A 20,795-nucleotide genomic window follows, 5' to 3' on the forward strand; every position below is an offset into this window, starting at 1 on the left:
ACGCCATCCGGATCAGAGTTGTCTGAATCATGAAGAATTCTCAACGCACCAGTGACATGTACTATGTGATCCACTTGGAGCGTCTCTCATAGAAATTTAAAAAAAATCTGGAATGAAATTCGAGATACACGAATAACCCCTTCGTTCTAAATCTGTGATGTTAGTAGCGGAACCGCAGTCGATCGATAGCTCTGTTCTACACATGAAGTAATATCCTATGGCCAATAAACCGAAATATCGAAGACAAATTCCGCGAGTCCCCTTTATGCCTAGGCGTGGAACCACTGTAACCTAAACGCCGCAGATAATACTGGGCTATAATGTCAGCGAGTTTCTGTCCGAAAGGACGCAGTGGCAATTTTTCCCCTGTGCTCATCCCGTATATATTTTAAGACGTCGTGGTCTCCTGACCCTCACTGCTTACATATTCCACCCTGACAATCATATTCTGCACATCTAGACGCTTCATTCGAACCCGAACTCTATAAGATAGAGTCAATGTTGTATGAATTCATGTAAACGGTATGCAAGTAAGAAGTGCGGACCAGGGTTGAAATACTCGAGGCTGGCGTACATACATTCATTCCAGTCACGACGGTCACAGGAGCTTTTAGTTCAAGAGAGGCAGACCACACACTGGGAGGCTGTTCCCTTCAGACGACTAATCGACCTCGGCCGTCTGTGGAGCAGACAGCGTGTGCCCGAATGAAAGGGGGAGCGACCCCGTATTCGACTTAAAAGCAAATTCCGCTACATTGTGTGGGAGTGTCCTACCTATGCATTCTTTACACATAACATGCAGTTTCAGGGATTTTCACAGGGAGACAGCAAACGCCAAATGACGATACTACAGATTGCCAGATAGGTTGCCTTAAATGAAACATCATTCTCCCGTTTTAGAAGAGCAATGCTGATTGGCAGACGATATTACTGACGTCTTCAGCTGAAGGAGTCATGGAAGAGACCGAAAGATATACCCTTCACGACTGGCGTGGAGAGGTTCCGTTCCGTTGTCTCTCTTGGAGTGAGGAACAAGTCTCTCCTCATTACTTCACTGGGAGAGCACCTCTGTCGAGAGCGAATCGAGGTGCGACTCTATATTGAGTCCTTGCGATTAAGCGTTGCTCACTGTGTTGGCCGACATGCTTTTTGCGTTGTGAACGGACACAGGTATATTTAAACGCCTGCGAGCGAATTTTTGTGTGGCAGCGCGGTGGACCGGTTATCTGACCGGTGTACCATGCCAATAGTTAGACTAGGGAGAATAGGAATTCTTGACTTCATCCTTGCGTAGGAAGAGCCCGATAGAACCAAAGTTATCTTATATATCAGCAGCGAGCGGCGCAGACAGCAGTCATCGCAGCATACCGTATTGTGGGGTACAGCTATTTCGAGCCCCATATTTCCTCCTCAACAGTACACTTCACTGCACTCCATACACGAGAGCCTCGACCGTACCTAGCAACATTTTAAAGGATAATTACTCAATTTGAGCAGGCGTGCCTCTCAGCTATTCTGCCAAGTCAATAACAATCTTTAATTTTGTATAGAAATCTAATTAGCGAATCGTATCCTGGAAAGGGTAACTTCACATTCAGAAAAGAAGCAAGATATAAATTGTTCAATTTATAACTAAAAGTGCCATTGTGATTTCTCAGAATTTTTGCAAAAATTAATAATAATTTTCGTTATTTTCACGTTTTTCTTACACTAACCAGCACTACTCCAGTACCCAAGTATCCCACTAGTTGCGTAAGAAATTTTGTGAATTTTTGTGTCATTTCCTTACAGCGGACGACACCAGAAGATATTTATTGCTGAAAGTTTTTCAAGCATTTCTCTTTAGAACGTTAGGACCGTCTGTCTGACTTCTGTAGTAGTGTGCGGCTGGAAATTGCCTCTTGCAGGAGCCACAGGGTAAAGGGTAAATTTCAGATTAATCCTTTGCGTAGAATAACAGAATAGCACATCAATCCCACGCTCACAATATAAAAAAATCGAAAGTTTGTGTATGTTGCGTTTGTTACTCCTTCACGCCGAAACAGCTGGCAATAATTGTAAGATATACATGGTGTTACAAAAAGGTACAGCCAAACTTTCAGGAAACATTCCTCACATGCAAAGAAAGAAAATATGTTATGTGGATATGTGTCCGGAAACGCTTACTTTCCATGTTAGAGCTCTTTTTCTTCTTCTCTTCAAATCACATTAATCTTGGAATGAAAACACACACCAACAGAACGTACCAGCGTGACTTCAAACACTTTGTTGCAGAAAATGTTCAAAATGTCCTCCGTTAGCGAGGATACATGCATCCACCCTCCGTCGCATGGAATCCCTGATGCGCTGATGCAGCCCTGGAGAATGGCGTATTGTGTCACACCCGTCTACAATACGAGCACGAAGAGTCTCTACATTTGGTACCGGGGTTGTGTAGACAAGAGCTTTCAAATGCCCCCATAAATGAAAGTCAAGAGGGTTGAGGTCAGGAGAGCGTAGAGGCCATGGAATTGGTCAACCTCTACCAATCCATCGGTCACCGAATCCGTATTTAGAGAATCTACGAACACTTCGGCTGAAATGTGCAGGAGCTCTATCGTGCATGAACCACATGTTGTGTCGTACTTGTACAGGCATATGTTCTAGCAGAACAGGTAGAGTATTCCGTGGAACGAAACTAAAATGAACTCTAACATGGAAATTAAGATTTTCCGGACACATATCCACATAACATCTTTTCTTTATTTGTGTGTGAGGAATGTTTCCTGAAAGTTTGGCCGTACCTTTTTGTAACACCCTGTATGAGATGGAATTAGCTTATACCCTGAATTAACACACAAGCTTCTATTAAAAATGTATAGTACAAGACATTCATTGATCTGAGGAATATAACGCGAAGTGTGGAACAGTAATTTCTGTTAGAAAAAGTTATACACTCTTTGGCTTTTGAACTGAATCATATTTTGTGAAAATTGATTTAATTTTTGGTATATCCTATGCAATACGATTCAATTGAATGAAAGCAATCCCTATACAATCCCCACAGGGTTTAATTGTACGTCCACAAGCCCGTTGCATCGCAACCACTGAGCGTATGGCGTATTTTATAGCTTCTGAGACGCTTGAAGACTCACAACGATTGGGTCATTTAAATGCTGTAAGACACAGACACGACGTGCCCTTACATATGATGCGGTAGGTTTTCAGTGAAGCTGGATTTGATAATGACATGCAAGCATATCCGCTAGTAACAGACACTCACTTGAGGGCAGATGACGTTGTTGCACGTGCAAACATAATATTTGCGCTATACCGAGCTCGAAGTAGTACTTATGTTTCATCATCGAGGTACTAAGTTAGCGGATGAACCGATATGGATCATCTCTGATATGGACATAACTTACACCGTGAATTAAAACATATAAGTTTCCTTTTACTCCGAAAAAACTCACTATTCCATGATTCCATGAGGGGTGGTCCACGTGACTATTGTTCCAGTGAGATGGGCAACGAGACTAAGAAGTCATCGATAAAAATTAACTATCAGACAAATGCATTTGCCTTAGACATTACCTTTTCCTTAAACAAGTTTGTTGCAAGCGACATGTATTCCGTCAGCTTCTCCCACCATCTCATAATCAGAATTTTTTTGTTTTTCATGTTGAGTGGTTTTCCTGGCCGCAAGTGGCTCGCGTCTCAACACCTCCAAAACATAACGTTTGTGATGGCGCATAGACGTGGATAGTATCAGAATTAACATTTGTTTATAAATACCTGTTTAATAGCGGGTATCACAGTCGGGTGCCGGTAGTATAGTACATTCTCTCGCTTTTATGGAATGACTAATGTTCATGGGAAAGCTACTGCAGACACTATGGCCACCTTGTGAATCCGAGAGCAGGTTATTCAGTCTGTGTACAGCGTCGGCTACACTAAAACTTTTGGATGTATGCACGGTTTGTGTGCAGTTGCGCTGGGAGTGGATTCATATTGCGAGAAGAGTGTATGGCAACACAAGAGACGTAAGCTAGCCAAGATAGCTTCAAATGCTCTATGAGTGCGAAATGTTCACTCTGAACTGAAGGCGCCGGCCATCGGCTTCCGCTTTTAAAAGTTGCAAGAGTTGCAGACGGTGCGGTTTTTAATGCAAACGTCGTAGCAAAATCTCCGACTCAGTTTGCCGCGCGTATCCCAAGTTCGTGGTTTGCGCGGGCGTTATTACTTTGGGTTGCGTAAGAACCTTTCCCTCATCCTCTCCACGGCTGCATCTGACGCAACTGGTCAACCGGTATTTCTATTTTTCAGAGGGCACCAGTGCCGCTAACTGTCGATATCGAAACAAAGTGCTACCTTTATAAGGTGGTTCTTTTGCATAATTCCCTCTGAATGCATGTTCCAGTGTGGAAACTGATAAACATGTCGCATATACCGTCGTACAAAAACAATTCTCTTGCTTTGCTGCCGTTTGGACAAGGTACTGAACTGCTAATGTTAACTAAATGGCACAATACAATACAAATGGTTTTCTTCGTGTCCCAAAAATCTGTTAATATATAATATTTTGGGAAATAAGGTTGGTTGGTTGGTTTGGGGAAGGAGACCAGACAGCGAGGTCATCGGTCTCATCGGATTAGGGAAGGACGGGGAAGGAAGACGGCCGTTCCCTTTGAAAGGAACCATCCCGGCATTTGCCTGGAGCGATTTAGGGAAATCACGGAAAACCTAAATCAGGATGGCCGGACGCGGAAATGAACCGTCGTCCTCCCGAATGCGAGTCGAGTGTCTAACCACTGCGCCACCTTGCTCGGTAGGGAAATAAGGAATGAATCACTTAGAGTAGCCCCATCAGCAGCCTGTGATCATATGCTAATTTGCTACAGCACACAGCACACATTGCACTAAAATCACACGAGTTCTCTTAGAATGCGTGCTGTTATGTGAATAAATGGACGAAAAGATAATTTTTAGTGCTTTCGTAGCGATAAATAGAAACAAGTATCATGCGCTGAAAGGGCGGTCAACTGTGCTACGTTCAATTCAGAGATATGTCACAGCTGTGTTTTCGATTGCGCATTCTCTGATGTGACGTCAACCATTCCGGCGCTGATGGTGCTACGTTGTTCACACCAGCAGGTCAGCATTTTTCCTTGAGCAATGGGTGTAAATTATTACTCCGGGTGTAATGGCACTGTCGTTGATTGCTTTAGTGTATAGACTGGTAATTCGTCGGTTCGGGTTCACATTCTGATACTACCAATATTTTCTTATTATTTTATTTCATTTCTCTGTGTGTTGTACAATTAATCATAATATTGAGACATCTGACTGTTACAGACGTGCTCTCTACATTCCGTACAGGCCGTACGGGAAGCGGATGAATTGGTCGCCTTATGCTGCAGCCTGTGCTTACAGTCGACCTATAGCTATGTGATTTAAAAAAAAATAAAAAAACTATTCAGTGAAAGCACTTCATTTTCAAACATCCTACAGTTTGTTATCTTCCCTCGATGAAGGAGAATTTCTTTCGTAGCACGTCCTAGTTAATGTGCTGCACCAAATGAAGTAATTCGTTCTACGAAATTTTGAAGACTTTGCAGAGGTGAAAGCGCTTTTTTAAACTTTTGTTGGTTGATGTTGGACTGCATGTTGCCGTGGAAGAAGTGCAAATATGGTCCAAAATTTATTTTAAAATTGGGGCAAATTGATATCACAATTTGTTTTTGATATATATGAGACGGTCAGACACGATGTTCTTATTTCCGTCCCTACACATTGACAATCATGTGGTCATAGCAATCATCATTGTTCATAAACGGTTCAAGATATCGAAACGAGGTAAAAGCACACAAAAAGCGGCACCTGTATAACAAAATAAGTAGTCGAAAGTTCATTCGCCGCTATAAGGTAGTATCCGTTTGCAACAGTGAGGGTATTTTCGGGATTGGGCGCATAAACTCGCCGATTGTGCTTACGTTCTGTGAGTATATAGTATGTGGGTTAATCCAGCAACTGGGCACTTTCTACTTCCGCAACCTACCGGTGAAGCGGTAGACTGACAAATTGTTGACATTAGTTAGATCCCTACTGCTTCTGTCATTTTCTTTTATTTCATTCCTCCCAATGTTATACTATTGATCACAAAACTTAAATATATTTAAACAGCTCTATTTCTATATGACAATTAACGTATTTAACTGAGTTACCATTACTACTCTTTTAAGTCAAACATTATAGATCACCAGATTCTAGCACACAAGTACAAATTTGCACGAGCCGACATTAAGGAACCTTGCATTTAATTGCCATGCAGCAAACAATGCGTATTCCAGATACAATGAACGTGAGGTGACTGTACGGTCCAGCTACGTCTAGCTATCTATATGACTCCAGTGCTAGTTGTTGCTTGTTGAGTAGGTTCTAATGGACGTCCTAAACCAATCGATTCCATTCTTGCCTTAAAGTCAACTGATCTCAACTAAATCGAGCAGCGATATCGGCAAAACCATTATGATTTACAGGCCACGACCCTGGAGCTCTCCAATAGTAGCTTGAGTCAGGAGTAGTTCGATCGTTGCACAAAGTACTAAAGTATATTGTACATAGCAATACGGTAGGCCGTAGCTACTAAGATTAAACTCATTTCTTCTGCGCCCTTTTTTAAGAGAAAGATACTGGTTTATCTACGATATCTGTACAAGGAAATACGTACCGACTCTTAGTGTGTCTGGAAGTGCTTGAGAAAACTACTTCAGATGCGTATGTCTCAATGTGCTGAAATCAACATTATTTTGAGAAAACAGGTAACACAGACAGTAATCATAGAATGACAAACCAAAAATGACATTCCCCTTGAAAACAGTTACACTGCAATAGTGGATCCCCAAAGCGATGCAGTTCAAATTGAGCACAATATTCGGAAATTTTTGTAAATGCTTCAAGTTTAACATTAACAAGAATTATTTAACTGCTCTGATTTTTAAGAGCTTTTGGAACACAATACATCTTTTCATTTGTTTCAAAAATCAGTATTTGTATGAACAGCTCGATTCATACTAGAAATTGGAAAATGAGTTAGATAATATTTAAGAGACTTGTATGTCACGTTGTAACCTCCCAACAGTAAAAATATGTATACTACATTCACATTTAGCGTAACCTACCAACAGATAAATTCCGTAACCTACGAATAATATAATGTCACTAACCTTCTAATACAAAGTGTGACTAATATATACCCTTTCAATAATTAACTGACTGTGAATCTAAAGTGGTAAATTGGGACGTCAGCAGGGCTGATTCGTAGCTCTGAAAGATCATACTGAATAAATTGAAAATTCTTATCTCAATGAAGTCGCTGGATAACACGTATATATCTGCTCCTATACGAAATTTTTCTTGCACATCGCAGTGCAATGCTGGCCGATAGATTTGTCATGTATAAATAGAAACAACTGATTTTTCTTTACAATAATTGGGATGACCATGGATTGGAGAAATTAGTAAATTCTTTAAATTTGGATGAATGATTGTCAAGAGCTACTTTTTATAAGAAAAAATAGTATTAAGATATCTTTAAGAAATTTAGATAGGACTTGATATAACAATAGTAAATATGCGCGAGGCTGCTTTTACCTTAAACTACAACGCTCAGGCACCACCATCGCTCCCCACGACAGTCCCAGCCCACTCGATACACACGACTGATAGCTACAACTTACTTCTACTGCCACACAGTTCCTACTGTAGCAAACACTGCTCTTTGGTCTGAGATTCTCTTATAGTTCCATATCGCAGGCAGCGCGTGAGCAATCCATCGAAATTACTTCTGCTCGAGTGCGCTAACAACAAATTTCTTAGTCATGGACCTCTTACATAACCCTCCACTGCGGGAGCAAAAATTTGACAGCGATGGTGAGTCAATTTTATTTGCCATAAGCAACAATTTTTTCTATAATCTATTTAGTTTACTATGTCTACAGTCACAGTATATATATATATACAACACTGTTAATAAGTTCAGAACATATTAAGAAATGACAAAGCGTATACACAATGAGTACAAAAAATATTAACAAGTGACATAAAGTGCACATGCACTGTACAAGTCTTTAACATTTTTACGTGAACTGATCATATTAAGAGATGAAATGTAAAAGTCTTTAACGTGTTTAGGACAACTGACCATATTAAAAAATGAAATGAAATGCACACGCACTGTATAAGTCACTAGCATTTTACATGAACGAAGAAAGGAATGGGAAAGATAGCATCACGGTTATAGCACAGTAGGTTGCACGTAGCTGCACTGAAAGTCCATATCTTTCAATGGAAGCACAACACCAAGTGAGACAATCTGAAGTTCTCTTCCCTGAAGTATTTATCAGTGTAGCCAAGACACTAAACTGTTTCATTAATATTGTATGTTATTAATTTGGTAGTAAATTAGGTACATCAAACAATAGGACCATAATGACATCTCCTTCGGTCAAGGTGCTGGACAGTTTGGTGTCAACACCACATTCTGGTAGAATCCATATTCTTACATAAACGTAGAATGAGTGCAAAAACGTAATATAGTGCTCCATGACCATGAGGATGGGGAAGACATACGGATATTGTCGTAATTGATGGTAATTAGGTCTGAAGGTGAAGGATACATTAACTCCTGTGCTAGTCATAATTGAGAATTACATTAATGTATCAACCAATCTGAATAATTATTGTTACTAATTGGCTAGTTACTAAACATTTATGGGGTATGTATGGAGTATTACAGAACATTATTCATATGTCATCTCATTACAGTAATTATTGGCATTCATTGGTCAGTTACTAAACATTTATGTAGTATGTATGGAGTATGACAGAACATTATTCGTAAGTCATATTACAGTGACTATTGGCATAGCATTAATGAAAAAGGCATCTCATTACAGTTTTCATTGGCATTCATTGGCCAGTTACTAAACATTTATGTAGTATGTAAGGAGTATTACAGAATATTATTCAATCTCATTATAGTAATTAGTGACATTCATTGGCCTGTTACAGGGCATTTATTATGCATTATTCAGAAGTCATCATTCAAAACATCAGTTATTGGTTGTAGCATCAAGCTGCTAGTGTTTATATATGATATCATGCAAGTGGCGTAAGACATATTGAAATGTAACTTTGGAACTATTACTCAAGGTCTGTAGTCCAATTACATATAGATATAAGTCAATCAATCTATCAATATGCATTATATTTTGGACTACAAATATATCTTAAACTGGTAGCATTATTTAAGTGTATACTGGTAATAGTTGGGACTGGCAATATTTTTTTTTTTGTACTAGCGATGCATTGCATTGGGATGGATAATTCGTAGGGCATGAAAATATTTGCTATTGAATTAATAACATCATTTGTCAAGAGTCAGCTGTAGCAAGGTTATGTAACAAGTAGAGTATATGTGATCACATTCATAAATGATAGACACAACTGGGTAAAAAAATTCAAGTATTACAACAGGTTTAATAACTAAGCGCTTATAGCATATTAATATCGTGAAAAACTTTTCCTGGCAAAAATACAAAATCGATTATTGACCTGAAAGAACAAAATGTATATTATGCTGAAAAGTAGTTAACTTTGAATTAACAGGAAATGAAACGTGTACTTAAAATGTATGTACTCTAGCTGTCTTTCCCAAAACATTCAGTCATTATACTATGCAACATAAGACATACATTCAAAAGGAACTGCAAAAAATGCTTAAATAACTACATAGAATTTCTTAAGCAATAGAAAATATATAAACTTTATCATTATCATCATCTGCAAAGAAAAACGTCTTTATTCATATTACCTTATTCTTCATATAACTACACATCATTTATAATCATCTGCAGAATATAGACACTTCATTATTCATTAGTGATATTCATATCACCATTCTCCTCATACACCTATTCATTACTTCATTTATTATAGAGTTTCTTACTTCTAACATATTTCATCACAAAAATTAACATGTGTAGTTCTGTCTGACAGCCTGCATCAATCGCCTCGTATTCTGGAAGCAAACTAATTAGTTAATACTGCTATTACACAGTGTGTATAGTATTTTCTTGTTAATGCTTGTTAATTCTCATCCATTTCCTCTTCGAGACAAGGTACTGCATATTCTTCCTTTCATTCTGATGGTTTGTTGTTGTTGTTGTCTTCAGTCCTGAGACTGGTTTGATGCAGTTCTCCATGCTACTCTATCCTGTGCAATCTTCTCCATCTCCCAGTACTTCTGCAACCTATGGTAAAATTTCCAGTTTATAGTAAACCACTGTGGTTGTATAATTTATTTCTTTTACAGAGTATTGTTTCTATAAATGATGAATAAGGATTAATATCTTGCATTTAAATTATATACCCGCTAAATAAAGCTTGTTTCTAGTAATAACTAATCATACAGCATAGAATGACTGAAAACGTGTTAGGTCAAAAACATAGACCATTTTCAAGTGCAAAAATGTACACACAGTATCATAATGTAGTAGCAAAAAATGTAGAATAGTCAAGATATTGAGATATCATTAGGCAAAAACGTTTGTTATATCTGAAAGATTTCATAGTGCGTACAGAGAAAAAATTCTATTTTCGACAGGAAAACCATCATACATACACCGAAAAAGGGAAAATGTGCACGGTCTCATATATAGTGACAAGAAAAGCGACTTGTTAACCTTACTTGTTGGGCACTTGCCAAGAAAAAATATAATCATCATCAGTAAGTGTTCATATAAATATCTGCAAATGGCATTACAGTGTCACAAGTTATAAGGTATGTTTTTACAATAAATGGTTTAACATTGGAAATACGGTATTTGCCCTTGCTTTTTCTGGTTCTCACAGCTTCGATGTGTGCTACATTGGGGTGAGGATTGCTGTGAATACTATATGGACCAGCGTGTAGAAGCTCAAATTTACTTCATCTACTCTTTCCTCTGTTGGATAAATAATGTGTGCGTACTAATATCTTCTGTCGTATGTGGAAGTCACTGCGTGTACAAATCTGTTTTTGCTTTCTTCTCCGGCGCTCTGCGGCACGATTGATGTTGTTGAACGCAGTGTAAATTATTTTATGGTGGCGTAGTCGACGAGATGTAGGAAAAGATACTAATTCTTTAATTTTGTTAGGTGGTTCAACATTTTTAATATAACAGTCGGAGATAGCATAATAGATTGATTTGGAATGGAGTTAATTACATCCTGGAATGAAAGTATGTGTGTATCCCAATCAATATGTCTTTTATGGCAATATATTCTACATAGTTTACCAATTTCTTTCATCAGCCGTTCAGAAGGGTTCGAAGAAGCGTGATACCTAGATACATAGATCGGCGAAATGTTTCTAGCTCGTAACGTGCGTTGCCGTATCGCAGATCGAAATTGTGGTCCATTGTCAGAAATTTCTTTCAATACATGCCCTACATGGAAAAAAAATGTTTTGCAAATGCATTCGAAATATATTAAGCAGTAGCTTTGCGTAACGGAGTGAAGGTAACAAATTTCGAAGTGAGTTCAATAGCGACAAATATGTAGCAAAAACCTCTACTATATCCGAGAATCGGTCCAAATATGTCTACAGCGGCCATATGTCTCAATTTAATCGGTACAATGCGATGTAACGGAGGAATATGTGAAGTCGTGTCTGATTTAGCTTTCTGGTAGATTTTACATGACGCTAAAACTCGTCGAAGACGGTTCACCATGTTGGCAACAGTTCTGTCTCAGTTTAAGAATACATTTTGTGGCTCCGTAATGTGCGTAACTTAAATGAATATAATGAGTATACTAAATTAATTTGTTAACAAGCTCGTCAGGAATGCGTAATAACCAGTTGTTGCTGTCAGGGTGAGAGCGGCGAAACAGAATGTTCTTACGTACAGTACAATGGTTTCTAATGGTAACGTTATCCCTGTCTTCCCAAAGGTGTTAAATTTCTTTCCATATGTTGTCTTTGCTCTGCTCTTGTGCTATGTCTCGTAATGACAATGAAATGAAATTTTCAAATGCAATTCGTTGAATATACATGACGCTAGCATTTGCATGGTAGAAGTTAGTTTCGATGTCTTGCTGATTGTTGCTGAGAGAACGGGATAATGCGTCTGCTACAATATTTTGTGTAACGGGAATGTGAACGATTGTAAAATTAAATTTCTGTAAATAAAGTTTCCATCTGTTCAACCTGTCGTGTGTAGATTTAGCGGAAAATAAAAACTGTATATCTCTATGATCTGTGTAAACGGTAGTTGTCTTCCTTAAAGAAAATGCGTCAAAAGTAACAACATTTTCTTGAACAAGATTCTGTGTGTCAAAAGTATTGCTTACGTTGTTGGAAGATGCAACCTGTACTGTATCTAGTCAAATTCTTTCTGACGTGCTGTTATTTGCGGGAGGATGCTGTGGCATTTCGACTATTTGTTCTGTTCTGTTACTTCGTCCTGACGTATTAGGTTCGGGTTGATACGGACTGTCTGGTTCATTCATGATAATCTGTTGTTATGGTTGATTCTGCTGCTGATAAGACCGTCTGTTACGCTGAAAAACTGTGATCATTACTTTTACGTCCGTCATAATAATCATATCTATACGGTGCATTACGATAGGAGTTGAAATTATGTGTTTTCTGTACGTAGTGGTTTCCTTGCTGCTGTGCGTTACTACTTTGTGGAGCCGACGCTATACGCGTAGGCGGCGAAACATTAAAGCTTGTTTGACCTTGTACATTACATTGTTAGTTAGGTATGCTAATCGGCTGGTTTTGTTGCTGTTGTGGTGAATACCGTCTATTGTTGCCAAAATGTTTTTGCTGTTGCTGATGATTTTTACGATACTGATGATTAAATTTTAGTCTGATATTAAAGTTCTGGTCGATATCATTGCTGGAGCGTATAATGAAAACTGATTTTCAGGTAAAACTTGTCATATCAGATTTTCTTTACAGGCCAAGACGGTGGAAAAGCAAAGCTAAACTGTTATATCCAATCCAAAGGGTGAATCTGTGTTCTACCATTCTTAAATAACTTAAATTCTCTCACTGGTAGAAAGTGCTTATAATCAAAATTATCATCTCTGAATGTATCAACAGGTTCAGGATTGTATGGTAATCTGTTTGTCTGTGACTGTTCGTAATCTAAGTCACGCACTCTCTAAATTACATAAATTACACTGGCTGTGCGATTGCGAGAAATGTTCGAAAGGTAGCGTATGCTCTGACACGTTATGGCCTGAAACATTTTTCATTTCTGTCATTTCTTGCTGTAAAGGTGACAATTTTCTACGCAATGTATTGTTGGATGAACCTATCTCACTGTTTGTCTGCTGTAAATTATGGAATTCGGGTGTTTGAACGAAACTGGTGACGTATCGTCTCATTTAACGTCATTGTTATTTTCGATAACGTCAACACGACTGTCCAATTCATCACATTTTTCTGTCAGTGCTTTTACCTGATCGTCGTTTTTAGTATCACAAGCATTAATTTGTTTTTGCATTTTACGTGTGTTTTTGTTTAATTTCCTAATGTCTGCTTTAATGGCATCGGGATCATGTATTAATTCCAGTTGTTCAAGTCTGCTGGTCACGGTCTGAAAGTCTACTGTGTATGTGTCTGTATTTGTTTTAAGATCGGAGATTTCATCATGCAATTTGGCGTTCAACTGTTTGATAGTATTGATTTCGTCTGATACTGTAGCAATGTTGTTGTCTACGTATGTTTTCGCATTCGTAAATAACTTACGCTTATCTTCCTGTCTCTGTGCAGTGATATTTTCCATGACTTGTTTCTTTATTTTGTTCTGTTCCTGTATGAATTTACGGTAACGCGTTTCACTGTTTTGTATGTGGTGATTAAAACGTTCGTCAATTTGGCTGTCTTATTGTTCAAATTTCTTGTCGACTTTTGCATCCAGCGTGCGTAAAATTTCTGCTGACATTAATTTAAACTCGTCGCGTAACTGTGTTGCATTTTCAGAACATTGTTTAGCGACTGCAATAATTTCATCTCTAAGTAATTTAGTTCTGGCGGCATGTGTATTACATAGTTCTTCTGCAACAGATGTAATTTCTTCACTACTGTCCGTAGTTCAAGCCTTAATTTTCTCACGTAATTCTTCTTTAATATCATGACATTGCACGACTACGCCTGTAATCTGTTCATTAAGTTTTTTGAAATTGTTGTCTTGTTTATCATTCATCTATTTGAATTATTGTATTAAGTTGTTTGTTCGATTCATTAAGTTGTTTATTAAGTTGTAGCAATAATGCCACAACTTGATCCATGCCAAAATTAGCAACTCTATTTTCTGTGCTGTGTGATGGTGTCGATACAAGTGTCACGTCTTGTGTAGCCATTTGGTCATTGTCTGATTCACGAAAAGGTTTGCCAATCAGATATGTACTGTTGATCATCACATCGGAACCAAATCAATCTGACGTATTTTGACTGCATTGTGAAGAAATTGAAAATTCTTATCTCAATGAAGTCGCCAGGTAACGCGTATTTATCGGCTCCTATAAGAAATTTTTCTGGCACAGCCCAGTGCCATGCTGTTCCATAGACTTGTCATCTATAAAAAGAGACAACTGATTTTTCTTTACAATAATCGGGATGGACCACTGATTGGAGAAATTAGTAAATTCTTTAAATTGAGATGAATGATTGTCAAAAGTTACTTTTTATAAGAAAGATTGTTATTAAGAGACTTTTTTTTTAATTTACATGGTACTTGATATGACAATAGTACATATGTGCGAGGCTGCTTTTACCATATACTACATCGCTCAGGCACCGCCATCGCTCCCCACGACCGGCCCAACCAACTCGATACACCAGACTGCTAGCTACAACTTACTCCTACTGACACACGGTTCCTGCGGCAGGCAACACTGCTCTCTGGTCTGAGATTCCCTTATACCTTACATATCGCAGGCAGCGCGTGAGCAATCCATCGAAATTACATCTGCTCGAGTGCGCTAGCAACAAATTCCTTAGCCATAGACGTCTTACAACGTCAATGACCGAAATGCTTTGTTCCTTATCTGGAACCATTAAGATACAGAATTCAAAAGTGGTTTCAGCACTCACGCGTCCATAAATATTCAATCAATAGCAGGGTGCATGCCATGTGACGATAGTAGTAGACAGGGTGAACGCGACGATGGAGAAGACTAGACTGCCTTTTTTGATAGCCAGGATGATACAAGCATGGCAAACAACGAGGAAAAAATGTTGCACTAATCTGGTAGTTATAAGCGTTAAATGCGAAGTGTGGCTTGTGAGAAAATCGTTGTAAACGGAAAAACATAAGGAGGGAGCCAACTCTGAATTAGCAGAAGGGGCAGAAGTACGCCTCCAAGTAAATCCAGTAAAAACTGAAGAGAGGAATGGTCAAAATCATCAATCGAGCCGCTGAAATGACGATAAAGATAAAGGAGGACACGTCGAAAATGAATGAGACAACCAATGACATGAGGTCAGAAATTTGCCACGGGACCAAGTAGTTGGAATTAGTCTCTCGGGTGATTCAGATTAGTTTAAGGGATCAAAATCAAAGAGATTTGAAATGTTTGAAGGCTAAGTAAGATGTAGAAGCATATATCACAAGAGGTAAGATAGATACTACCTACAGAAAAATTAGAAAGACCTTGGGAGAAAAGAGAAACACCTGTATGAATATCAAGAGCTCAGATGGAAATCCAGTCCTAAGCAAACAATGGGAAAGCCGAAAGGTGGAAGGAGTGTATAGAGGGTCTATACGAGGGAGATACACTTCAGGGCAATATTATGGAAATGGAAGAGGAAACTTACATTGTATAGAGGAACTATTCTGTCCTTAGTGCCCCGACGAGTGCACGTTGTACGTGAGCACGAAAATGTGAGCACATAATACTACACCATTCCTCATCTGCTGTTTCGTCATCAAGATATCCCATCAGAACCATGAGTGCGTACTGGTTCATATGGTTCAGAGCACTCTGGGACTTAACATCTATGGCCATCAGTCCCCTAGAACTTAGAACTACTTAAACCTAACTAACCTAAGCACAGCACACAACACCAAGCCATCACGAGGCAGAGAAAATCCCTGACCCCGCCGGGAATCGAACCAGAGAACCCGGGCGTGGGAAGCAAGAACGCTACCGCACGACCAGTGCGTACTGTTCCCGCTATAAGTTCGTCTTGGCACTTGTCTATGTAGCCAGATTCATGTCCGTTGCCAGAAACACGGTATACACATTCTTGTAGCTACTGTTCACGCAAAGTGTTCCGTCAATCCAGGCAGCCTCCTCCGGGCCTTGCATCAGCTGTAAAAGTATAGCATTGCATTCCACAATTCATTTCGAACTCACATATGCGTCTATATTCTTTAAGTACGCCGTAGGATCCCTACTACGCGTTCGGCAAAACTTACGTAGTAGTATGTCCACCCCATGCAGGGAAATTGTGCCCTAAAAATTCGTCGCATGACGTGCTTTACAAGGACATTACCATGTCGCATATCGTTGTTGTATTGCCCTGTATTATTTCGTTTCGTCCTTTTAAGAGCGCGGAGCTCTCAGTCTTCTCTCATTCACCCGTTGTTCGAAGTTCTTAATCTTCATTTCACACACTTTTCTTACCTCTTCCAGTCCTATGCTGACCTCCGTCCCTATCTTGTTGGCCACGGTTCCCAAGTTGCGACTAACTTCAACGATCTGGTTTCTGAATGTAAATTTTTGGCTCCGCCACCAGTCATTCAAATCGTGTTTTATTCTATTCCCATATGGCGGTGAAATTCAGTGGACTTGTGTACCTCCTACTGTGTTTTCTCATTCATCCCTGAACTCTTTCCCATTGGCCTATTGGATTCCATATTTATCTATCTCCCAGACCTCATTTGCATAGAAAACATCCCCCAAAACAAAACGTACCCGACTGAACGAACTTACACAGATAATATGAAGCCGATAGCATCGCTCTTATCCACAAACGGAACAATGAAAATGTGGAACAGTGTTTTCACAGCAACAAAGTGTATCACACCCATAACGATGTAGTAACGATGAGCTGTGTTAAAGAACCTTTAACTACTGTCTATGATGTATTTTGTTTAAACAAATGAGTGAAGGAACCAATCATATTTTTACGTCTACTTACCACAAGACATCCCTTCCATTACAGGTGCGGTAACTATTCCGTAGTTTGTAACATTTACGTAAATATCGAAAGTATATTTTAGTTAATTCAGCCAGTTGTTCTGATAATTTAACTAACATTAATCATCACTATATTAAATATTGATCTTTGTTTCTCATTACGCCTTTAGATTGCCTGTAGAACTTTCGCCATATACTGATGACAAAGAGATGCATTTTTCAGCAAAAAAAAAAAAAATGTTCAAATGGCTCTGTGCACTATGGGACTTAACATCTCAGGTCATCAGTCCCCTAGAACTTAGAACTACTTAAACCTAATTAACCTAAGGATATCACACACATCCATTCCGAAGGCAGGATTCGAACCTGCGACCGTGGCGGTCGCGCGGTTCCAGACTGAAGTGCCTAGAACCGCTCTGCCACCAGCCGCCGGCCTCTCCAGCAGAAATTGTCGGTACTGTTAGTGCAACTTGTACGGCCAAAATAACTCGTCTTCTCGAACGTTTAGTTCGGTGATTTCAAAGTTCGATGCCTTCAAATTATTCTGTCATTGTTTCAGTTTCAAATACTTTAGCTACAAAGATACTAATCAGTTGCAGTCAGGTCTCCGAAGAAAGTACTTAAGAATTCACGACATCCAGAAACACATGTGGCCCAAGTATGCCAACATCGATTAGTTTTGAGAGGTGCAAATTCTTAACGAATTGCCTAATTGTTTAGCAAAAATAAAATAATTTCTCAATTACACGGCTATTTGACGAAATTCTTTGCTAAAAATTCCTAATATCATGTCGTATCCCCTTTAGTCTGGTGAAATAAAGGAACTCGACTTTCCAAGGACTCAGATGTCGATGCAAGTCCCTGGGGAAATACGGAACCATGCTGTCTCTACATCCGCCCATATTTGTGAAAGTGTTTCCGTGCAGGACTTCGTGCACGAAGTGGCCTATCGATTATGTTCCATGAATTTCCAATGAGATTCATGTCTCGAGATCTGGGTGGCCAAATCTTTCACTCCGATTGACCAAAATGTTCTGCAAAGCAATAGAGAATAACTGTGGTCCGATGACATGGCACATTGTCATCCATTAAATTCCATCGTTCTTTGGAAACAAGAAGTCCATGGATGGCTGCAAATAGTCTCCAAGTTAACAGTCTGACCATAGAACCAAGTCCATTCCACACAGCCCACACCATTATGGCGTCACCGCCAGCTGCACAATGCCTTGTTATCAACTGGGGCCATGACTTGTGGCGTTCCGCCATACTCGAAACCTACCATCACCTGTTACCAATTTAAATCTGACCAGGCGACGGTTCTACATTCGTCTAGGGTCCAGCCGATGGTCACGAGGCACTCACGTCGATCGTCTGCTGACAGATCCCATTAATGCCAAATTTCGGTTTGATTTCCGCGGATCTTTCATGTAGTGTTGTTTGTCTGTCAGCACTGACAACTCAACACAAACGTCCCTCGTCCAGTCGTTAAGTGAAGACTTTTGGCCACTGTGTTGTCTGAGAGGAGGGGCCTGCAGTTTGGAATTTTTGGCACGCCCTTGAATTTCCTAACGATTTCCAAAATGTAATTCTCCATTCATGAAGTATATTACTTCCAATCGTGCTGCCGTAATCACTTCAAAGCATTTTCACGTGAATCAAATGAGTACAAATGACAGCTCCACCATTGCATTGCCAGTTTATACTTCGTGTATGCGATAGCACCGCTATCTATTCATATGTATATCGCTATCTAATGACCTTTCCTCATGCTGTAAATACACGCTGTGACTGTCGTGAGCGTTGGTTATCTTTGAGAATAGTCATGGTGAGTTGATGTTAGTTGTCTTTAAAGCGAGGAAAGCCTTTAATACAAAGAAGATACCATTATCAATACCTTAACGAGGTAATGGAACAGCGCTACGAAAAGCTGTACGTTCGTTATGTGATATTGCAGAAAGACTTGGCATGAAGGAGGCATTGTACATGATTGTTGGCAGCGGTGGTCACGAGAATATACCGTCGCGTAATGACTTTGCTCCTGGTATCACCGAGAAGGAAGGACATTGTGCTATGGAGGATCATACCACATTTGCATCAGCAGTTTGAGAAGCAGTTGCCACCATCGCGACTCAACGAAGAGTTACAGATTAGTTACTTCACGGAAATATCCGGGGGAGACACCCAGTAGCCTGCATCCAACTGACCACAAATCACAGCCATTTGCGTGTTCAGTGGTGTTTTGTTGTGTTTTTAATAAAAGCTTGTTTTGACTTTGTGGCTATGACGGCCGTGTTGGTTAGAAGGAGACCGGTTGAGTGCCTGCAACCAACCTGGCTCAGTGCTAGTTGCACAGTGACCGTTCAAAAAGTTCTACTGTCACCTTTGCTTAGTATCTGAAGAGAATTCAGCCGAAAATGCTGCGATTTATTTTCGCCTGCGTTGTTAACCGTTTTTAACTTTAAGAAAACCGTCATAAGTGGCGAATTTTGAGTGAAACATATAAATGTCTCTGGTTACCATGTCAAAATTTATTTCTTTTGCCAAAACACAGTGGAGTTTACACTGTCTCAACATACTAACATGTGGTGCAGACACAGTTGCGAGAGAATTCTGAAATAGTGATTAACTAAGTGGAGAACTGAGGAAATGAAAGTCATTAGTTTGTGGAGAAGCTCATCTTCGGTACAAAAAAAAGTGTCATCTGTTCGCATACGTTGTTCCAAAACCCATTGCATTTCTCGTTTGACGTTTATCGATGGCCCTTAAAAACTATATGATTTCGCCAAAAATTGTGTAGTTAATGGAATAACAAGGTAAATAATAAAGTTTTACATAGTAACTATACGGTAAAATGCTATACCCTTTGAACGATATCATTTACTAAAATCTCATTTCGATATATGAAACCGTTTATGAAATACGAGGAACGTTGTGAATATTTCACTCAGGCTTCATGGCTGGTGCGGCCCGGTCACAAATGAGTGTGCTACGTCACATCAATTTTCTCGAGACTGGTGACGAATAGACACCCTTACCCATGTCTAAACAAAAATTCAACATATCAGCTAAATTACAGACTCGACAACATATTATGTATGAAGCACCAAATGCAAAATCATATTGACCTCAATTTTTCACTGTACACTTTTCTGAATTTCGCGCAGTGTATTACTTTCACATCAGTATCACAATAACTATGACCTTTAAAGGCCGGCCGCGGTGATCTCGCGGTTCTAGGCGCGCAGTCCGGAACCGTTCGACTGCCACGGTGGCAGGTTCGAGTCCTGCCTCGGGCATGGATGTGTGTGATGTCCTTAGGTTAGTTAGGTTTAAGTAGTTCTAAGTTCTAGGGGACTGATGACCACAGCAGTTGAGTACCATAGTGCTCAGAGCCATGACCATTAACGAAATGATGAGCACATCATCATGAACCTGACAGGAAAACACTAATCGGTCTCCCCTTCCGAACAAATGAATTAACTCGCCCAGCGCTTTGAACGAAAGCTAGTCACTGCGCATCGGTCACCGCATAATGCGCGAACTGTAGATCTGGGTGCCCGCGATTGATGTAAACAGTTAAGTGCGAGCAAGAATAACAAGGTGTTGGCTTTTTC

This window comes from Schistocerca gregaria, chromosome 3 (assembly GCF_023897955.1).
Source record: "Schistocerca gregaria isolate iqSchGreg1 chromosome 3, iqSchGreg1.2, whole genome shotgun sequence".
NCBI lineage: Eukaryota > Metazoa > Arthropoda > Insecta > Orthoptera > Acrididae > Schistocerca > Schistocerca gregaria.